This window comes from Protopterus annectens, chromosome 7.part0 (assembly GCF_019279795.1).
Source record: "Protopterus annectens isolate FY-2018-M chromosome 7.part0, PAN1.0, whole genome shotgun sequence".
Classification (NCBI taxonomy): Eukaryota; Metazoa; Chordata; order Ceratodontiformes; family Protopteridae; genus Protopterus; species Protopterus annectens.
The window spans coordinates 1,973,630,006-1,973,648,680 of record NC_056739.1 but is presented as its reverse complement, the minus strand read 5'-3'; the positions used below and the strand labels follow the sequence as shown (position 1 = coordinate 1,973,648,680).

The 18,675-nt window shown below is 41.0% G+C and overlaps 1 long non-coding RNA gene across 1 annotated transcript in view; it reads right to left on the bottom strand.

The window, feature by feature from the left end:
- Positions 1 to 16,933, bottom strand: part of LOC122805879 — a 143,366-nt gene extending 126,433 nt beyond the window's left edge. Inside the window, exon 1 of the long non-coding RNA XR_006365482.1 lies at positions 16,818 to 16,933. This is a non-coding gene — a long non-coding RNA (uncharacterized LOC122805879). The remainder of the gene's footprint in view (positions 1 to 16,817) is intronic.
- Between the last annotated feature and the right edge of the window lie 1,742 nt (positions 16,934 to 18,675).

The window sequence follows — 18,675 nt, the reverse complement described above, 5'->3', positions numbered from 1 at the left end:
ATATGAGTAAGGGTTTGAGTCAGGATTGTCCAATGAGTGGCATTATTTTTTCCATTGGTAATGAATGCTGTGATAGAAATGAGTACATTTGGGAGATGCTAGACAGGAGACTATGGAAAGGGTAAGACTGGTGATAGGTTTATGTTATGCTGTTGATTTGATTTTAATGGCAAGTAATATGATTTGCTGAAAAATGATATTGCAAGAAATGGATATGTGAGATAACTATAGGTTCATAGGTTGATACTAGGCTATCTGCCCTAGGGCATTTATAAGCCTTGTCAGAGTGTGTTTGGCTTTCGCCACCCTTTTAGTTGACTGTGCCTCTGTATAGTAGGTCACAGAAGATAGCCCTTTTGAGGTTAGTTTACTGTGCCTCTGTCTAGTAGGGACACAGAAGAGATCCCAGAGGTAAACCTATGATCTCCCATCCACTCATCAAGATTTCTCTTGAAGAGGGTCATTGAGGGACTTTGCCTAACATGGATTGGGATTTTGTTCCAGAGTGAGGCAAGCCTCTGGGATATGAATCTGTCCCTCCAGCATGTCCTATTTATTTCTGTGCTGAGGTTTAAGTCCCTGGAGCGTGTAGCTCTAAGGGATTTGGATTTCCTGAGGTGGAGCATGTCCATTAATTCTGGGTTGTACATGGCTTTATACGTCAGGCACAGATCACCTCTGAGTAGGCGGTAAGCAACTGAGTAGAGCTGGAGTTTCTTTAGCCTAACTGCATAGGGCATCTGTTTGAGTCCCTTGATCCTCTTGGTGAGGTACTTTTGGGGTCTTTCCAGTTGTTGCAGGTGTCGGGTAAGGTACATCCCAAATGGGGCATTGTATTCAATTATGGGCCTGATGAGTGATGAGTAGAGAGGCATAATGACCTCTCTTGATCTAGATGTGAACCCTTTCGTGAAAAGGTGGGCTATATAGAAGGTCTTTCTAACCACTTTGGCAACGTGATTGTCAAAGGAGAGATTGCTATCTACTTGGGTCCCCAAACCCCTAATTACTTCTTCTGTACTTAATGGATTGCCACCTATGTGGTAATTTGTGGGCACTTTGTTTTTCCCAAAGGGGATGACTATGCACTTTTTGGCATTTAGCTTTAGGCCATGGCACTGGCATTAGTTATTCGTCTCTGTGAGACCCTTTTGGAGGATGCTTGTGTCAGTCGGTGAGTCGATTATGGCACCCAGTTTGCAGTCATCTGCGAACTTGGTTAGCCATAGTCCTCCCATGTTAGCCTGTACCTCAGAGAAATATATACCGAACAAGAGAGGTCCCAGGACTGAGCCTTGTGGGACACCACTTGTAACTGGTTTCGAGTCTGACATGGCACCTGCAATTCTGACCATGTGGGTTTTATCCCTGAGCCAGCTTGCAACCCATCTTGTGACATAGGGGTTGATATTTAATCTGGTGAGCTTATTTATGATGCCCAAGTGGGGTATTGTGTCGAAGGCTTTTGCGAGGTCCAGGTAGGCTGTGTGGACTACCTTCCCTTCATCTATGGCCTTGGTGACTGTTTCAAAGAAGTCGACCAGGTTCAAGAGGCAAGATCTGCCCTTAACAAAGCCGAATTGGGTAGGATCCAGTGTTTGGAGGTTCTCAATGTCTTTGTTTATGAGTTTCATGATGATACGCTCCATAGCTTTGCAGACCAGGCTAGTCAGGCTTATAGGGCGATAGTTTCTGGGGTCCGTTGTGGCACCACCTTTGTGGAGTGGGACCACTGTTGCTGTATGCCATTCCTTGGGTACATATCCTTTCGTAAGGCTGAGATTGAACAGTGACTTTATGTGAGGGTTCAGTTCTTCTTGGAGTTCATGTAAGACACAGCCCAGGACACCGTCCGGTCCCACTGATGCTGTGGTTTTTGCTTTGGAGAGGGCAGCTCTCACCTGTGCATCTGTGATATCAGGGAGGCTACACTCTGTTGGGATAGACATTTGCTCTTTTGGGGGGGAAGGGGGGGAGAAGTTTGCACTGAACCTGTCTGCCAGGATGTTGGCAATGTCGGTGGGTTCAGTGTATTTTTTGTCATTTTGAACTAACTCAGAGCATATCTGGGAGTTGCCACCCAGGTTCCTGACATAACTAAAGAAGGCCTTGTAATTATCTTTAGCATCTTGTGCAATTTTTTCTTTCGAAGCTGGCCTTAGATGATTTTATGAGGGATCGTAGTTTCTTGCTAGTACTGATCAGAGATGCCTTCCCTTTTTGGGATTTTGCTCTATCATGTAGTAACTTCCTCCTTCTGTTATATAGCTTATTTATGGCTGGGGTCCACCAGACAGGTCTCCTGCCTTTGGAGGAATGAGTCTTGGTTTTATTTGGGATAGCATGATCCATGCATTCCTGTAGGTGTCCATAGAAAGCGTTTGTAAAGGATTCTGCGGTTTGGGCCATATTTTCCACTGGCCCGGGGGCTTTGAAGGATTCCACCTCGGTTTTGAGAAGTGTGAAGTTTGCTTTTGAGAAGTTCTTCACCGTGGTTTCCTTGGCTGGGGGTGGGGATGGGATATGGATGTCCAGTGAGATTAATTTATGGTCAGATCTTACCAATGAGGGTATACCTCTGGTATGGAACATAGAGTCCCCATGTTGGTGATGATCAGGTCCAATATGTTTTCCCCTCTTGTGGGAGTGGTGACCAGTTGTTCCATAGCATTTGAGTTTATAAATTCTAGGAACCATTGGGCGAGGGTGTTGGGGCTTGAGTAGTGCTCCCAGTCTATGTTTGGGTAGTTGAAGTCACCCAATATAATGGTGTTTGGAGAGACCTTCATATTCTCCAGTGTTCTCAGGAAAGCCGAGTGCAGTTCCTGAGTTTGGGAGGGTGGTCTGTAGCAGGCTACAAACTGAAAGGCAGTTTTGCCCACTGTTAATTGCACATGGATGGTCTCCGATGCTTCATGCAGTGCCACTAACCTGGAGGTGTGGGTATCTTTGATGAATATGGATACTCCCCCTCCTTTTGTGGTTCGGTCTGAGTTTTGGGGCCAAAAAGCATGGTATGAGGTATAACCTGGTTGTGCTGGGGTGCTCTCGGGAGCCTTGAACCTGGTTTCTGTTACTGCACAGATATCGATATTCTCCATACTGAGGAGAGCCTCGAGTGCGTGCATCTTGAGGTTTAGACTTCTGGCGTTGAGCAGCATTACCCTTAGTTTCTTTTTCTTTGTGTTGTCTATGGAGGTGGGTTTGTCTTTTGAGCCTTGCCTAAAAAAGGCACTATGGGGATGGCAAGAGCCTTGGCCAGTATTTGTTGCAAGCCATCCCTAGCGAAGCAATGTGGCTTGTCAAGCATGTCATCCCAGGCTGACAGACACTGGATCCCCTTTGAATGACACCAATACTTTAGCCAATTGTTAAAATTGATCATTTTGTCTTTATACTGTAGCATCATTCTTGGTGAGGGTAAGATGCTACTCAAGGTCAGGGTCATTCCGGCCTGGGCTACATGATCAGAGAGCTCCTCTATGTCTCTTTTCATGTAGTCAAGGGAGGTACATCTCAGGTCATTCACACCAGCATGGACAATGACGGAGACATATTTGTACTTGCTTTGGAGTGATCTGAGTGATTGTGTTATGTGGCGGATCCAGGCACCCAACAGGCAGCTTACAGTGACCTTCTCCTTGTTCAGCCTGGTGAGTGGGACGTCAGTGTGTCTGACAATAGAGTCACCTATTGCAAGTGTATTAGGTGTGTTGTTTAGCCTTAAGGGCTGTGACTGTGTGGCACACTGACTTTGTGAACTATGTGATACCTGGGTATTGTTGTGGGGTAGCGGTTGCTTGGATGTCTGCTTTGGAGGTCTCTGCTGCTTGGGCAGATTTTTATTTAGAGCCTCTGAGTATGTTTTTCTGTGTTTATGTGTTTGGTTTTCTGTTGCGATAGGACTATGTGAGACTGGATTTGTGGTGTGTGTGGTTACCTTCTCCTCCTGACTGACTGTGCCATTATTGGGTTGAGAGAGCTCAGCCTCCAGTTTGGCAATATAGTTGCATCTCTCACATATATTTGAGCTTGTTGGGAGGAGGAGAGGGTGGTCTGTGTACATAAGGCAGTTGTAACATTGCCTCAAGATTCCCAGATTCACCAGCTGGACTGGAGAGTAAACCCAAAACTGACTTTTGGACATGCCAGAATAGTATAAGGAACTACTTTTTGACTGATCAAAAAGGACCAATAGGGAGCCAAGTACTTGAAGGGAGTATAAGAGGGTGTAGTATTTTAGTTTATTAGTGCTTACTTATAAGATTACTTATACGAGCAACTGCAGGGCTTTAGAATGAAAATAGAGTGCTTACTTTGAGATTTAGAACAGTTCTAAGGGAAAAAGTGAAGAGCAGACTTTGTAGGTTCATAGGTAGATACTAGGCTATCTGCCCTAGGGCATTTATAAGCCTAGCCAGAGTGTATTTGGCTTCCGCCTCCCTATTAGATTAGCCTACTGTGCCTCTGTAAAGTAGGTCACAGAAGGTACCTTTTTAAGATTAGTTTACTGTGCCTCTGTCTAGCAGGGACACAGAAGAGATCCCAGGGGTGAATTTGTGATTTCCCATCCATGCGTCCAGATTTCGCTTGAAGAGGGTCAGCGAGGGGCTATGTCTAACATGAATTGGGATTCTATTCCAGAGTGAGGGGAGCCTCTGGGAAATTAATCTGTCCCTCCAGCATGTCCTATTTATTTTTGTGCTGAGGTTTAGGCCCCTGGAGCATGTAGCTCAAAGGGACTTGGATTTTTTGAGGTGGAGCATGTCCATTAATTCTGGGTTTGACATGGCTTTATACATCAGGCATAGATCGCCTCTGAGTAGGCGGTAAGCAACTGAGTAGAGCTGGAGTTTCTTTAGTCGAGCTGCATAGGACATCTGTTTGTAGCCCATGATCCCCTTGGTGAGGTACTTTTGGGGTCTCTCCAGTTGCTGCAGGTGTCGGGTAAGGTACATCCCAAAAGGGGCATTGTATTCAATTATGGGCCTGATGAGTGACGAGTAGAGGGGCACAATGACCTCTCTTGATCTAGATGCGAACCCTTTTGTGATAAGGTGGGCTATATAGAACATCTTTCTAACCACTTTGGCAACGTGATTATCAAAGGAGAGATTACTATCTACGTTGGTCCCCAAATCTCTAATTACTTTTTCCATACTTAATGGATTACCACCTATGTGGCAATTTGTTGGCACCTTATTTTTCCCAAAGGGGATGACTATGCACTTTTTAGCATTTAGCTTGAGGCCGTGGCGCTGGCACCAAGCATCCGTCTCTGTGAGACCCTTTTGGAGGATGCTTGTGTCAGCTGGAGATTCGATTATGGCCCCCAGTTTACAGTCATCTGCGAAATTTGTCAGCCATAATCCCCCCGTGTTAGCCTGAACCTCAGAGAAGTATATACCGAAAAAGAGAGGTCCCAGAACTGAGCCCTGTGGGATGCCACTTGTAACTGGTTTGGATTCGGACATGGCACCTGTGATTCTGACCATGTGGGTTCTATCTCTGAGCCAGTTTGCAACCCATCTTGTGATATAAGGGTTGATATTTAAGCTGGTAAGCTTATTTCTGATGCCCGAGTGGGGTATTGTGTTGAAGGCTTTTGCGAGGTCCAGGTAGGCTGTGTGGACTACCTTACCCTCATCTATGGCTTTGGTCAACTAGGTTTAAGAGGCAAGATCTGCCCTTAACAAAGCCGAATTGGGTAGGGTCCAGTGTCTGGAGGCTCCCAATGTCTTTGTTTATGAGTTCCATGATAATACGCTCCATAGCTTTACAGACCAGACTAGTCAGGCTTATGGGGCGATAGTTTCCGGGGTCCGTTGTGGCACCACCTTTGTGGAGTGGGACCACTGTAGCTGTACGCCATTCTTTGGGTACATATCCTGTAGTAAGGCTAAGTTTGAACAGTGACTTAATGTGAGGGTTCAGCTCTTCTTGGAGCTCGTGTAAGACACAGCCTGGGACACCGTCCAGTCCCATAGATGCTGTGGAGCTGGGAATAGTTTAAACCCATTTAAGTGGCGCTGCCCGATGATGCACTATGCGCAAAATCGTGCAAAACCGCACAAATGCAGGTTCTAAAGCAGGGAAACTGAAAGAGATAGGAATTGACCCAGAGCGGCCAATAAGCTACTAGTTTCAGGGCTGAGACCACTCCTCCAGGGACAGATAGGCTGCTCAAAGCTCCCCACTCTCACTGGTGAACAGAGAAGCTTCCTCCTATCCAAGTAAGGATATGGGCAACTCAGGAAACTATACCACAGTCCAGAATTCAGCAAAACCTGAAATCTGGACTAATCTAGTTCAGCAAAGGCGGGAAAAGAGAATATATATATTTTTTTGTTTTTTCAGGAAACAGCAGAAAAACACAGAGAAAACACTGTAAATGCTATAAACAGGCCAACACACCTTAGTGTGTAGCCTACAACAGTTATACAATAAAAAAACTACTTAAATTGATATAAAGCAAGTGCAAAAACTGTAAAAAGCAGAAGGCAAATGCAATTTAAACTTTTTAAAGCACAGCTCAGTTAGAAATTCACTTTTTAGGTGGTAAAAGGCTGTCGGAGCAAAAAAACAGAGAAAAATACTTAAATCTGGAAAGGTCTCTCTTGGGTCTCTCTGTTGCCTGTATCGCTCTGCAGGACACCACGAGGAGCTGTGTGGAGTTGTATACTGGCGCAAAACCACGCAAATGCGGGTTTTAAAGCAGGGAAACTGAAAGAGATAGGAATTGACCCAAAACGGCCAATAAGCTACTAGTTTCAGGGCTGAGACCACTCCTCCAAGGACAGATAGGCTGCTCAAAGCTCCCCACTCTCACTGGTGAACAGAGAAGCTTCCTCCTATCCAAGTAAGGATATGGGCAACACAGGAAACTATACCACAGTCCGGAATTCAGCAAAACCTGAAATCTGGAATAATCTAGTTCAGCAAAGGCAGGAAAAGAGAATTTTTTTTTTTTCAGGAAACAGCAGAAAAACACACAGAAAACACTGTAAATGCTATAAACAGGCTAGCGCACTTTGGTGTGTGGCCTACAACAGTTATACAATACAAAAATGACTTAAATTGATATAAAGCAAGTGCAAAAACTGTAAAAAGCAGAAGGCAAATGCAATTTAAACTTTTTAAAGCACAGATCAGTTAGAAATTCACTTTTTAGGTGGGAAAAGGCAGTCGAGCAAAAAAACAGAGAAAAAAATACTTAAATCTGGAAAAGTCTCTCTTGGGTCTCCCTGTTGCCTGTATCACTCTGCAGGACACCACAAGGAGCTGTGCAGAGTTGTATACTGGCGCAAACCACACAAATGTGGGTTTTAAAGCAGGGAAACTGAAAGAGATAGGAATTGACCCAAAACGGCCAATAAGCTACTAGTTTCAGGGCTGGGACCACTCCTCCAGGGACAAATACACTGCTCAAAGCTCCCCACTCTCACTGGTGAACAGAGAAACTTCCTCCTATCCAAGTAAGGCTATGGGCAACACAGGAAACTGTACCACAGTCCGGAATTCAAATAAGGAAAGAGTGATGAGCTGGGTGAAAAGTTAAAGAGAGGAGGGAATATTTTAGAGAAACAGAAATTAAGCTATTCGAAGTTTTGGAAATTGTTGAAGACAAAACAGCAGTGGGTCGAAAGGTAGAGATACTGAATGATGTTCTATCCACTTACAACAATACCCCTCCAACTTTAAAAGGGAACTACACAACCATCTTATATCCAAATGGACATGTAATTATTCCGCATTCATTCTGCCATTACCTAAGTCTCGCAACTAAAGCACGTAACTGCTTACTCTCACTTTTGTTAAAAAATCTGTCTATACATCCTTACGAATTTTATATTTTTTTATTCCTTCCCTTTCCTCTTTTGGCACCTTACCACTGCTCTATCGATTCGCCTGTCATATCCATAAGTCCTCTTTTCCTCTTCTCTCTCTAGCTACTGGCACTGCTTCTTTCCTTTCCTTCTCTACCTCCTCCCTCTCTCTCATACTTTTATCCTACTTCCACCCTTGCCTCTTACACTCATAAAAGTTTCATTACCATCCCCCTTTCAATATGTTACTCACATACATACTATTCCACATGTTCTATTCTAATGCCAGTGCCATTTGCTTTTTGATTCTACCTCTCACTTATCCTGTAATAGTTGTATTTTGCACTGGTCTATCATACCAAGTATTAGTGGCTCTCAACTCTATGACTATTACATCTGTTTTATGAAATGTCTATGAAACTTTTGTATAATTTTCTGTTTTTTAAATTTCGATGAAACTTTTAAAGATTGTATAACACGGTATACTTTTTCTTATTATGTAACCTAATGTTTTCTTATGTAACTGTCTTATTATAATGCTTTTCTCTCCTGGCCTCCACTGAAAATGGCCTTTCCTGGCCAAGTGGACTTTCCTGGTAAACAAATGCCAATACGTAAATAATTAATAATAATAAATAAATTATGGGGGCATTTCAAGCATCAGTTAAAAATGAGGTCTGTCTTATTAATATTGTGGTTATAGGAATTTTAAGTTATTTAAATTGGGTTTTTATGGTGCCTAAAATGTGGAGAAACAGATATTGCATGAGATATTTGCATTTTTTTCTGGGTATCGTGACTCAGCCTGGTAAAGTGGGGTGTTATTTATAAAGAGCCAAGAAAGAGAAGCTTGAGTTTGATTAATTTTATATTTCACATAGCATCTTTAAATTTTAATTTTATTTTGAATATTTTTTGTAGCCAGGTTAATAGTCTAAAAGAGTTGCTTTAAAGAAGTATGAAGACTATGGGACTATAATAAGCGAAGTAGGTGATAATGCACAGTGTATAGGATTTTAGTAAACAGCTTATGTTTCTTATGGAATGAAAGTGTACTGAGTTGTCATATAATAAGCAGTAGAATATGACGGAAGTATTTAAAAATAAAGTTTTGGATATGGCAAAAATGTGGGGGGGGGGTTTAAAGGAAATGTATAATGCGGTGTGAAAATTTTAAACACGCACACACACACACACACACACACACACACATATATATTTATATATATATATATAAATATATATATATATATATATATATATATAGTTATGTAAATAACTATATAGTAATATAAATATGGTGCAATAAAGGACCCCGGCTCTTTTTGATTAGCTTCATGGGGTCTAACTAAGCTAATACCAACTCAGGTAGATGGGACCTCTGTTAAACATCTCATTTGAAGGAAGGCATTCATGAGTGCCTCACAACCCCCCCCCCCCCCCCCCCACACACACACACCCCTATGCTGCACTGCAGTGTCAGTACGGGTAAATTAATCCAAGCACTTGGCAGGGGAAAATAATCCGTCATCTACTGGTCTGATGCTAGCTGAGAGCTTCTATCATTGCAACTACTTGCATCCTTGTTTTATATATTATCTTAGCTAAAGGGCTGAGTGGTGAAATAGGTCTGTAATTAGATTGAATAAACTATTTACCTTCAGCATACGCACTCCTTTCCAGAACACCTTAGAGCTGCCAGATGTAATTTGTAATTTTTTGGCAGTTAACAAAATGATTAGTGTCTTTATCTGAACAAGCTTCAAAGAACATCTTTCTTAAGGTGCCTATATATATATATATATATATATATATATATATATATATATATATATATATATCAGCAAAACTTTGGCACAAGTTATAGCCTACACATGTTTCTAGCTTTATTGCATCAGGCTATGACTAACATGTTCAGAGATAGCCATTCGTGATTTCTGTTTTTACATTACAACTCCTAACTGGTGGAAATTTGTTTTATAATATTGAGGACAACATAGTAAGATATCATCATCAGTGTGATCCACATTAAGTAAAGGAAAGTATTAATTTCACTTGAGAGTTTTCCACAAGTTCTGAACGTATACATTTTCTTTTTTGTTTTTGTACTCCTAACTATAATGGATGTAGAAGGTATTCATTTGTTGGCAGTAAACACACAGCATATACATGATGAATGATCACTTTTAGCATCTGTCATAGCACTTAGATCAGTGAAGTTTGAGGTGAGCTAGCATGTATCCATCCAAGAAAGGATTACATTTTGCTGGTGAAGTAATTATCTGGGAAAATTCAAAGATGGAATTGCTGCAAGTATGACACTTTGATGTAAAATATGATCGGAGGCTGAAATCTCTGTAATAAAATTCTCCATTCTGCTGTTGTAAGTGTACCATTCAGTGACACTGTCCAAAATATGAGTAGGCTGATCCTGCTACCTATAAAGACAGATGATCTTTGATGCTTTTTGCCTTTTAGTCGTCAAAACCATCATTCTCTGGGGGTTGAAAAGCATACAGTGAGCAGCTAAGGTGACAGTGAACACATAGGTTACAACTAAGTGTATACTTTCTGTATTCAAGAACATCTCTGCTACATTGCTTGTGCTGTCTGTTCACTCAGAAAGGCTACACTAAGTGTACACTTAGTGCTACCTTTATGAATCGCAGCCATGGTCATGGTGGATGGTAGGGTTGGTTTGGTGGCGATTACCTTATGTATGGAAGCATGAACAAACAAGGGAAGAGTTTAGGCCACCAGGTACAAAGCTGGGTCCCTAAATAGAAACACTGTCATTGGTCTGGGGTGCTGGGAAGACAACGAATGGCTGCCTGGATAAGGGCTACTCTGGCTAGCTGTCATCCCTGTACTAGGAATACCCAGTAATGTGGATCAAATGGGTTGAAGACGCATTTAGGGAGGCTAGATCTTCAATCAGTGTAGAAGCAAGTAAACTGTGAAAATAAACATTTTACAGAATTATTCATACTGTTAAACGTGTTGTGTACATATCTGTGTTGCACATATTATTTTAAAACACTTCTAGATGTTCAGGCCTATATCAGACAATATCCTTCCAAAACATGCACATAATAAAATGTGCTTAACTGAGTACACTGGGTGTGTCTATGTAACCCCTTAATACTTCATACTTCTGGTATTATTACCTTAAGGGCCTTTTTATTAAACTAATGTGGCTCACTGGGTGAATGCACAATATAATTTATTATTTCAGTGTTGGGACGTGGGTCTTGGTAAGCATCACCTGAACTTAGCAGCCTGTCATTAGTGTTCATGGGAATGGAAAACATCCTTGTTCTAGCCTTGTGAAGATACCAGGGAAGAATCTGTACTTTATTTCTCTCTCTGTATTTGTCTATTGTAATGTATGGTTACTTTTACAGTGGAATGTAATCTATCAGATGGTGCTGGAATGATGGAAAGCAATTGGCAAGCTTCCTCAATACCATCTGACCATATTTACAAAAAAAAAAAACATTCATGTACATTCAGCAAAACCAAGCATTCTGAGGCAAAGATCAGAAAAAGGGAAGAGGTTAGTTTTGTTAGTTCAACCATTTTAGCTAATGGAAGCAAAATAAATTAAGTTATAGGCTTGCCAGATAGTAGCTGTTGTCACTCAGGAAAGGAATTCCAATATATTTCCTGTAGTCAATGAATTAGCTTTGGGGCATTTTGATTATGGTAATATGCAACAGCATCCATTACAGGTAATCTGGGCCAACAGCCTTTCCATTCTTCATCCTCTTCATAGCTGTCCTTACTTCCTCCTTGCTAATCTGCTTCACTTCCTGATTCACTATCCCCACATCATCCAACCTTCTCTCTCTCTCATTCTCTTCATTCATCAGCCCCTCAAAGTACTCTTTCCATCTGCTCAACACACTATCCTCACTTGTGAGTATGTTTCCCTCACTGTCCTTTATCACCCTTACCTGCTGCACATCTTTCCCAGCTCTGTCCCTCTGTCTAGCCAATTGATACAGGTCCTTTTCTCCCTCTTTAGTGTCCAATCTCTCATACAACTCTCCATATGCCTTATCCTTAGCCTTCACCACCTCTCTCTTTGCCATGTGCCTCATATCCTTATACTCCTGTCTACTTTCTTCATCTCTCTGACAATCCCACTTCTTCTTCGCCAGCATCTTCCTCTGTATACTCTCCTGTACTTCCTTATTCCACCACCATGTCTCCTTGTCCTCCTTCCTCTGTCCAGATGTCATACCAAGCACCTTCCTAGCAGTCTCTCTTACTAGCTCTGCTGTAGTTACCCAGCTATTCGGTAACTCTTCATTGCCTCCCAGTGCCTGTCTTAACTCTTCCCTGAACTCCACCTCACAATCACCCTTTTTTAACTTCCACCATTTAATCCTTGGCACTGCTTTCACACTCCTCCTTTGCTTCTTGATCACCAACATCATCCTGCAGACCACCATTCTATGCTGTTTAATTACACTTCCCCCAGTCACCACTTTACAGTCTCCAATCTCCTTCAGACTGGCCCTCCTACATAGGATATAATCCACCTGTGTGCATCTTCCTCCACTCTTGTACGTCACCTTATGCTCCTCCCTCTTCTTAAAATACGTATTCACCACAGCCATGTCCATCCTTTTCGCAAAATCCACAATCATCTGACCTTCTGCATTCCGCTCCTTAACACCATACACACCCATCACTTCCTCATCCCCTCTGTTCACTTCACCAACATGCCCATTGAAGTCCGCTCCAATCACTAGTCTCTCACCCTTGGGTACATTCACCACCACTTCATCCAACTCACTCCAAAATTTTTCTTTCTCATCCATCGCACACCCAATTTGTGGAGCATATGCACTAACAACATTCATCATTACACCATCAATTTCAAGCTTCATAAACATCACTCTATCAGACACTCTCTTCACCTCCAAAACACTCTTGGCATACTGTTCTGTTAGGATAACCCCTACCCCATTTCTTCTGCCATCCACACCATGATAGAACAATTTTAACCCGCCTCCCATACACTTAGCCTTACTTTAATTTCATCTGGTCTCTTGCACTCAAAATCTATCAACCTTCCTTCTCTCCATCATATCAGCTAGTTCTCTCCCTATACCAGTCATACTATGAAGAGGATGAAGAGGATGAAGACTGGAAAGGCTGTTGGCCCAGATGACACATCTGTGGAAGCATGGAGGTGCTTAGGAGAAATGGCAGTGGAATTTTTAACCAGATTGTTTAATGAAATTTTGGAAAGTCAGAAGATGCCTGAGGAGTGGAGAAAAGGTGTTTTGGTACCTATCTTTAAGAATAAGGGTGATGTGCAGAGCTGCAGTAACTACAGAGGGATAAAATTGATCAGTCACAGCTTGAAGTTATGGGAAAGAGTAGTGGAAGCTAGGTTAAGAAGGGAGGTGATGATTAGTGATCAGTAGTATGGTTTCATGCCAGGAAAGAGCACTACAGATGCAATAGTTGCTCTGGGAGTGTTGTTGGAGAAATACAGAGAAGGTCAGAAGGAGTTGCATTGTGTCTTTGTGGACTTAGAGAAAGCATATGACAGGGTGCCTAGAGAGGAGTTGTGGTATTGTATGAGGAAGTTGGGAATGGCTGAGAAGTATGTAAGAGTGGTACATGATATGTACGAGGGTAGTGTGACATTGGTGAGGACTGCGGTGGGAGTGACAGATATGTTTATGGTAGAGGTGGGATTACATCAAGGATCAGCTCTGAGCCCTTTCTTATTTGCAGTGGTGATGGACAGGTTGACAGATGAGATTAGACAGGAGGCCCCGTGGACTATGATGTTTGCAGATGACAGTGTGATATGTAGTGAGAGTAGGGACCAGGTTGAGGAGACCCTGGAGAGGTGGAGATATGCTTTAGAGAGAAGAGGAATGAAGGTCAGCAGGGCTAAAACAGAATATATGTGTGTAAATGAGATGGAGAGTAGAGGAATGGTGAGGATGCAGGGAGTAGAGTTGGTAAAGGTGAATGAGTTTAAGTACTTGGGATCAACAGTTCAGAGTAATGGTGAGTGTGGAAGAGAGGTGAAGAAGCAAGTACAGGCAGGGTGGAATGGGTGGAGAAGAGTGTCAGGAGTGATTTGTGACAGACGGGTACCAATAAGAGTGAAAGGGAGGATCTACAAGAGGATAGTGAGACCAGCTATGTTATATGGGTTGGAGACGGTAGTATTGATGAAAAGGCAGGAGTCAGAGTTGGATGTGGCAGAGTTAAAGATGTTAAGATTTGCACTGGGTGTGACTAGGATGGACAGGATTAGGAATCAGTATATTAGAGGTTTAGCTCAGGTTGGACAGTTTGGAGACAAAGCAAGAGAGGCAAGATTGCGTTGGTTTGGACATGTGCTTAGGAGGGATGCTGGGTATATTGGGAAAAGGATGCTAAGGATGGGGCTGCCAGGTAAGAGGAAAAGAGGAAGGCCTAAGATAAGGTTTATGGATGTGGTGAGAGAGGACATGCAGGCGGTTGGTGTGAAAGAGCATGATGCAGACGACAGGAAGAAATGGAAACAGATGAACCGCTGTGGCGACCCCTAACGGGAATAGCTAAAAGAAGATGATGATCCATTACAGGTAATAATTTGTAAAGGCAGCTCAGGTTCATGCATGCACATATCCAGGAAACATCATGTACTTGAGTACAAATACAGTGCAACACTAATTCATCACATACTAACTTGTAATAGTCAGAATATGATTAAATAAGTCTAGATAAAGGTAAGTCAAGGTTACAGTCACTAAATAGGATATTCCAAGCTACATTAAAGCCCCTTTTTCTTATCTTAAAAATTACAAGGATATAAAATCAAAAAGAGTAGTTTCCAAGTATTACCTTAAAAGCAGTGTAAACAGCTCAAGTTACCATGTCATACTGATTTACTTGAGAATGCCGTCAGTAATTTCTGCCTTCAATTGTACAAACACAAGGAAAGAAGGGGACTGTAGTATGCTAGACACTTATCACTCTAGAACCTGTAAATTAAAATAGCTTTAGCAATAAATAAGAAAATTATTTGCATTAGTATGTTTGATGTATCTGAAGAACAACAGTTTGCATGATAGTCAGCCTAACAGATTATTTTCTGTGCTATACACTCAGCATGGTCTCTCGATAGTCAACCTAACGGATTATTTTCTGTGTTATACTCACAGCATGGTCACACTTCTGAAAGAGTTATGATAGAATTTAAAGAACAGCTGTGCCATAACTTGGAGGTCTGTCACTGTCATTTAAGAGATCTACTGAGAAAAGAGCTGATGGTGTAACCAGACATTGAAAATGAGACAGAGAGAAAAAAGATGAGAGAAATAAAGAGAGCGAGACAGAGAAATACGACTAAACCATTATTGCACAGAAATAAGCATAGCTTAAAATTTGTTAGGAATAAAAGCATATTATAATCAAGTACATCTAGCAGCTGTATAATTTTTGTATCTGTTTATTTATGTTTCATAAAAAGGCATGAATCAATGCTGGAATATTGGGACACAACAAAATTTCAAGGTATTGCCTCTGTGTGTGTTAATGCATAAGATATAAATGCATTAAGCAAAACATAGAAAGTGAAAGCAGAAGGAAAACCCAAGGGCATATTGTACAAGTAGTTAAGTACAGCTAGCATACTCCTGTATCATCCCCCCTTTAATTTTGAGCTCTGGGTATCCAGAAAATATTTATCTCACAAATGAAAAAAAAATGCCATCCAGCCTTGTAAAACCTTATCCATTATAACAAACTTACAAGTAAACAAGCACTAAGGGTGTGATTTGTATGGTACTTAGCCGTGTTATTTTTTGTTACATACATGCAGATATGCATACAATTACAGATGAGGAAAGCAAAAAGGGTTTCCATTTTGTCTGGCATATTAACTACCTTCACATCTCTTCTTCACCAGCACTGCATGCCTGTCATTAAAAGAGAAGATAGAGTCAGCAGCCCATTTCATATGCTTACTAACCTTTCAGAGAAGTAATGTTATTTTGGGTGGGGTTTGGTCTTGATACTTTCAGCCTAGTATTACCTCCCCTCAGAGTACAATGTTTTGGCTGACATAGTCAGATCCATACGTTTAGACATATATTTTTTTCCTTATAGCCTTAGATACTGTTATGTGATAACCTCACATTTTCCTGAATGAAATGTTCTACCCTCTTCAGTCCCTTATTGTATGATAAATTAACTATGCTGGTAATTCTTTTTGTCCTAAATGTGTGGATCTTTTCTATATGTACAATGTTATATTTCTTAAGATTCCAGAGTGTTTGTTGCACAATATTCCATTCTGGCTCTACACAGATTATTAAAATGGTTCATCGCACAGCTGAGCAGTGATTATTAATACATTTTTTTCTGTGCTTTCTCCTTCCTTATGTCACACATTTTTCCTTACTTCTCTTCTCCATCATATCTTTCAAATTGTGCTCACCTCATGCAAGTTCTCCCTTCTACCATTAGGATCCCTGTTTTTCTCAGCCTTTGCCCTGTGTTTTCCTTTCTCTATTTTCTTTACTGCCCCATTTCCCTTACACCTTTATCCCATGACTGAGTTAAACCTTTCATTTTCTCCCCTTCGTTCTTGGGTTCTTTACTGTTGTACCAATAAATTCTGGGCTCTATAGACTATTGCAACATAACTATTTTTCTTTGCCACTGTATGGTAGGTGTAGGAATAGAACACTATTTTCTGTACAGCATCCAGAAACCCTGTTAATGGCCTGTTTGAAATGTAAGCATTTATTGCTCATATCTGTGTGGCAATTCAGTAAAATCAATCTAAAGTTCAAAAAAGCATTTTAGAAAAGGGTCAAAGTGGTTCCAACTATTAGGAGTTGTTCTATTTGATTATATAAGATCTAAATTAGTTTTCTGAGTTTCTGACTTTCTGCATTGAGCCTGCTTACAGTTGCTGAATTCAAAATTCATGCTGTGTTCTGTGTAACAGTGTGATGCACCCACCTGATTTTTCCTGAAGTGTAGTCCTTTGACAGAACATCATGGGAATTCTCTATCCTGCTAGCTCACCATATAACCTGCCTTTTCTTCTCCTTAGGATCTGGACTGGGAACTGTGTATGTATGATAGACCGCTGTTCTTCGGATACATTTAAAGTGACTCAGTGAACAGCACACTGGGGAAGTAAACAGAGCCTGTCAGTCTTTTTTATGCCTTTCACATTTAGAATTTACAGGAGTGAAAACAAGGGCACATGACTTCTCTGCAGTACAGAATTCCTGCCAAGTAGTATGATTAGCTTTTACTTTTCACAGTGTTGCAGAATGCTAGCTTTGTGACGATTTGAAAGAAAGAAGTGTGGACCATTTAATTGTCAAGTGCCACCCTGGAATTAGTTGAAAGCAATGTTTAGTTGAGTATAATCTTTGTTAATTATGACAGCCTTGGCTGAACTAAGACATTAGCTCTTCTAAGAAGCAGGCTTATGTGTGCAGGACTGGTATTATCAGCTGCGACCCAAGTGACCTGGCTTTGTGCCCCAAAGCCAGACATATAGGTCAGAAGAGAAGATAAAGCTTCTTAACAATGTATTTTTCCAAGGATGCATTACAGCATATGCAGCTGTTTTTTGAAAGATCACACAGGAGAAGCTAAGCATCAGGAGGATAATGTGGCTGCAGGTATTCAGCTGTCATGAGAACTATGTAAGAACATGTTGTGGTGTTTTGGGCACTACATTTCCAGATATTAATGCTCCTATGTTACCCATCCATGCCATTAAAAGAAAAACTTTATGATATTATAAAATGAAAGTACTTACCTGGTGCACTGTGTAAGTGCCTTGTAATTTGGCTGGTGTCATGTAAATGGCCTGAATACTTATGCAATAATTCTATTTACAATTATTAGCCCTGTTATATTTCTTCATTCAGTTTCTGTTAGAGAAAATCTCAGCTATTTTTTTCTGGTGTGACATACTAGGGATGTAAAACTAGGCTGTAATAATTACAGGCAATACTCTTTCCAGCCAAGTAAATGAGGGAAAAAACAACATGCTAAACATAATAAAATTCATTGGCATTATTACATTTTGCAAATTTGGTAGTCTTTCCATAGACTAATCATACCTACACAAGGAATCTGCTGAAAAATAATGGGGGTATAAATGTCTAAAAATAGGGACAGATTCTAAATATTGCTCTTATAAATGTAGAACATTGTTAGAATAATATATTTTGCATTAGCATGCATTTTCAGAAGGATATGAAATCTGAAGCTCAAATGTCTGTCGTTGTTTAGTGACTTTGATACTCTGTGATTTGCCAGAAAACCACAAATATGAGACAAAAACCTGTATATTCTTCAAAAATCTGGACAATTGAGAGGTATGAACTACTATTTCACATCTTTCCTGAGTTTTGGCAAGATAGGCTCCCTTCCTGGTATTTTAGTTCTGAAACACTGCAGTCTGTGGCTAATTTGATTGTTTAAAAATTAGGAAAAATTACCACCTCTTATTTCCACAAGATGCAGACATCAATATGGCAGTCATGCCTCCTCTTCTGTCAGATCTGTTTTTTTCCTTTTTTATATTTTACAGAAGGCAGCATTCATTTTGTCCTAGTGGCCAAGGAGATCCCATACTATAACAGATTTTACTAAAAGACATCCCCGTGGATGAACTTTGCAATGTTACTCTTGTTTTCAAATGGTGTTTTTTTTTAACTACCAGCTTAGTTAGCAATGCTTTTCAATTGCTTGAAGCAGTGTCTGTTAACAGTAACGGGGAGACAGAAAGAAAGAGATGGATGGAGACAATGAAGGACTGTAAAACAGGGAGGAACAGAAAAAAGAGTCTGGT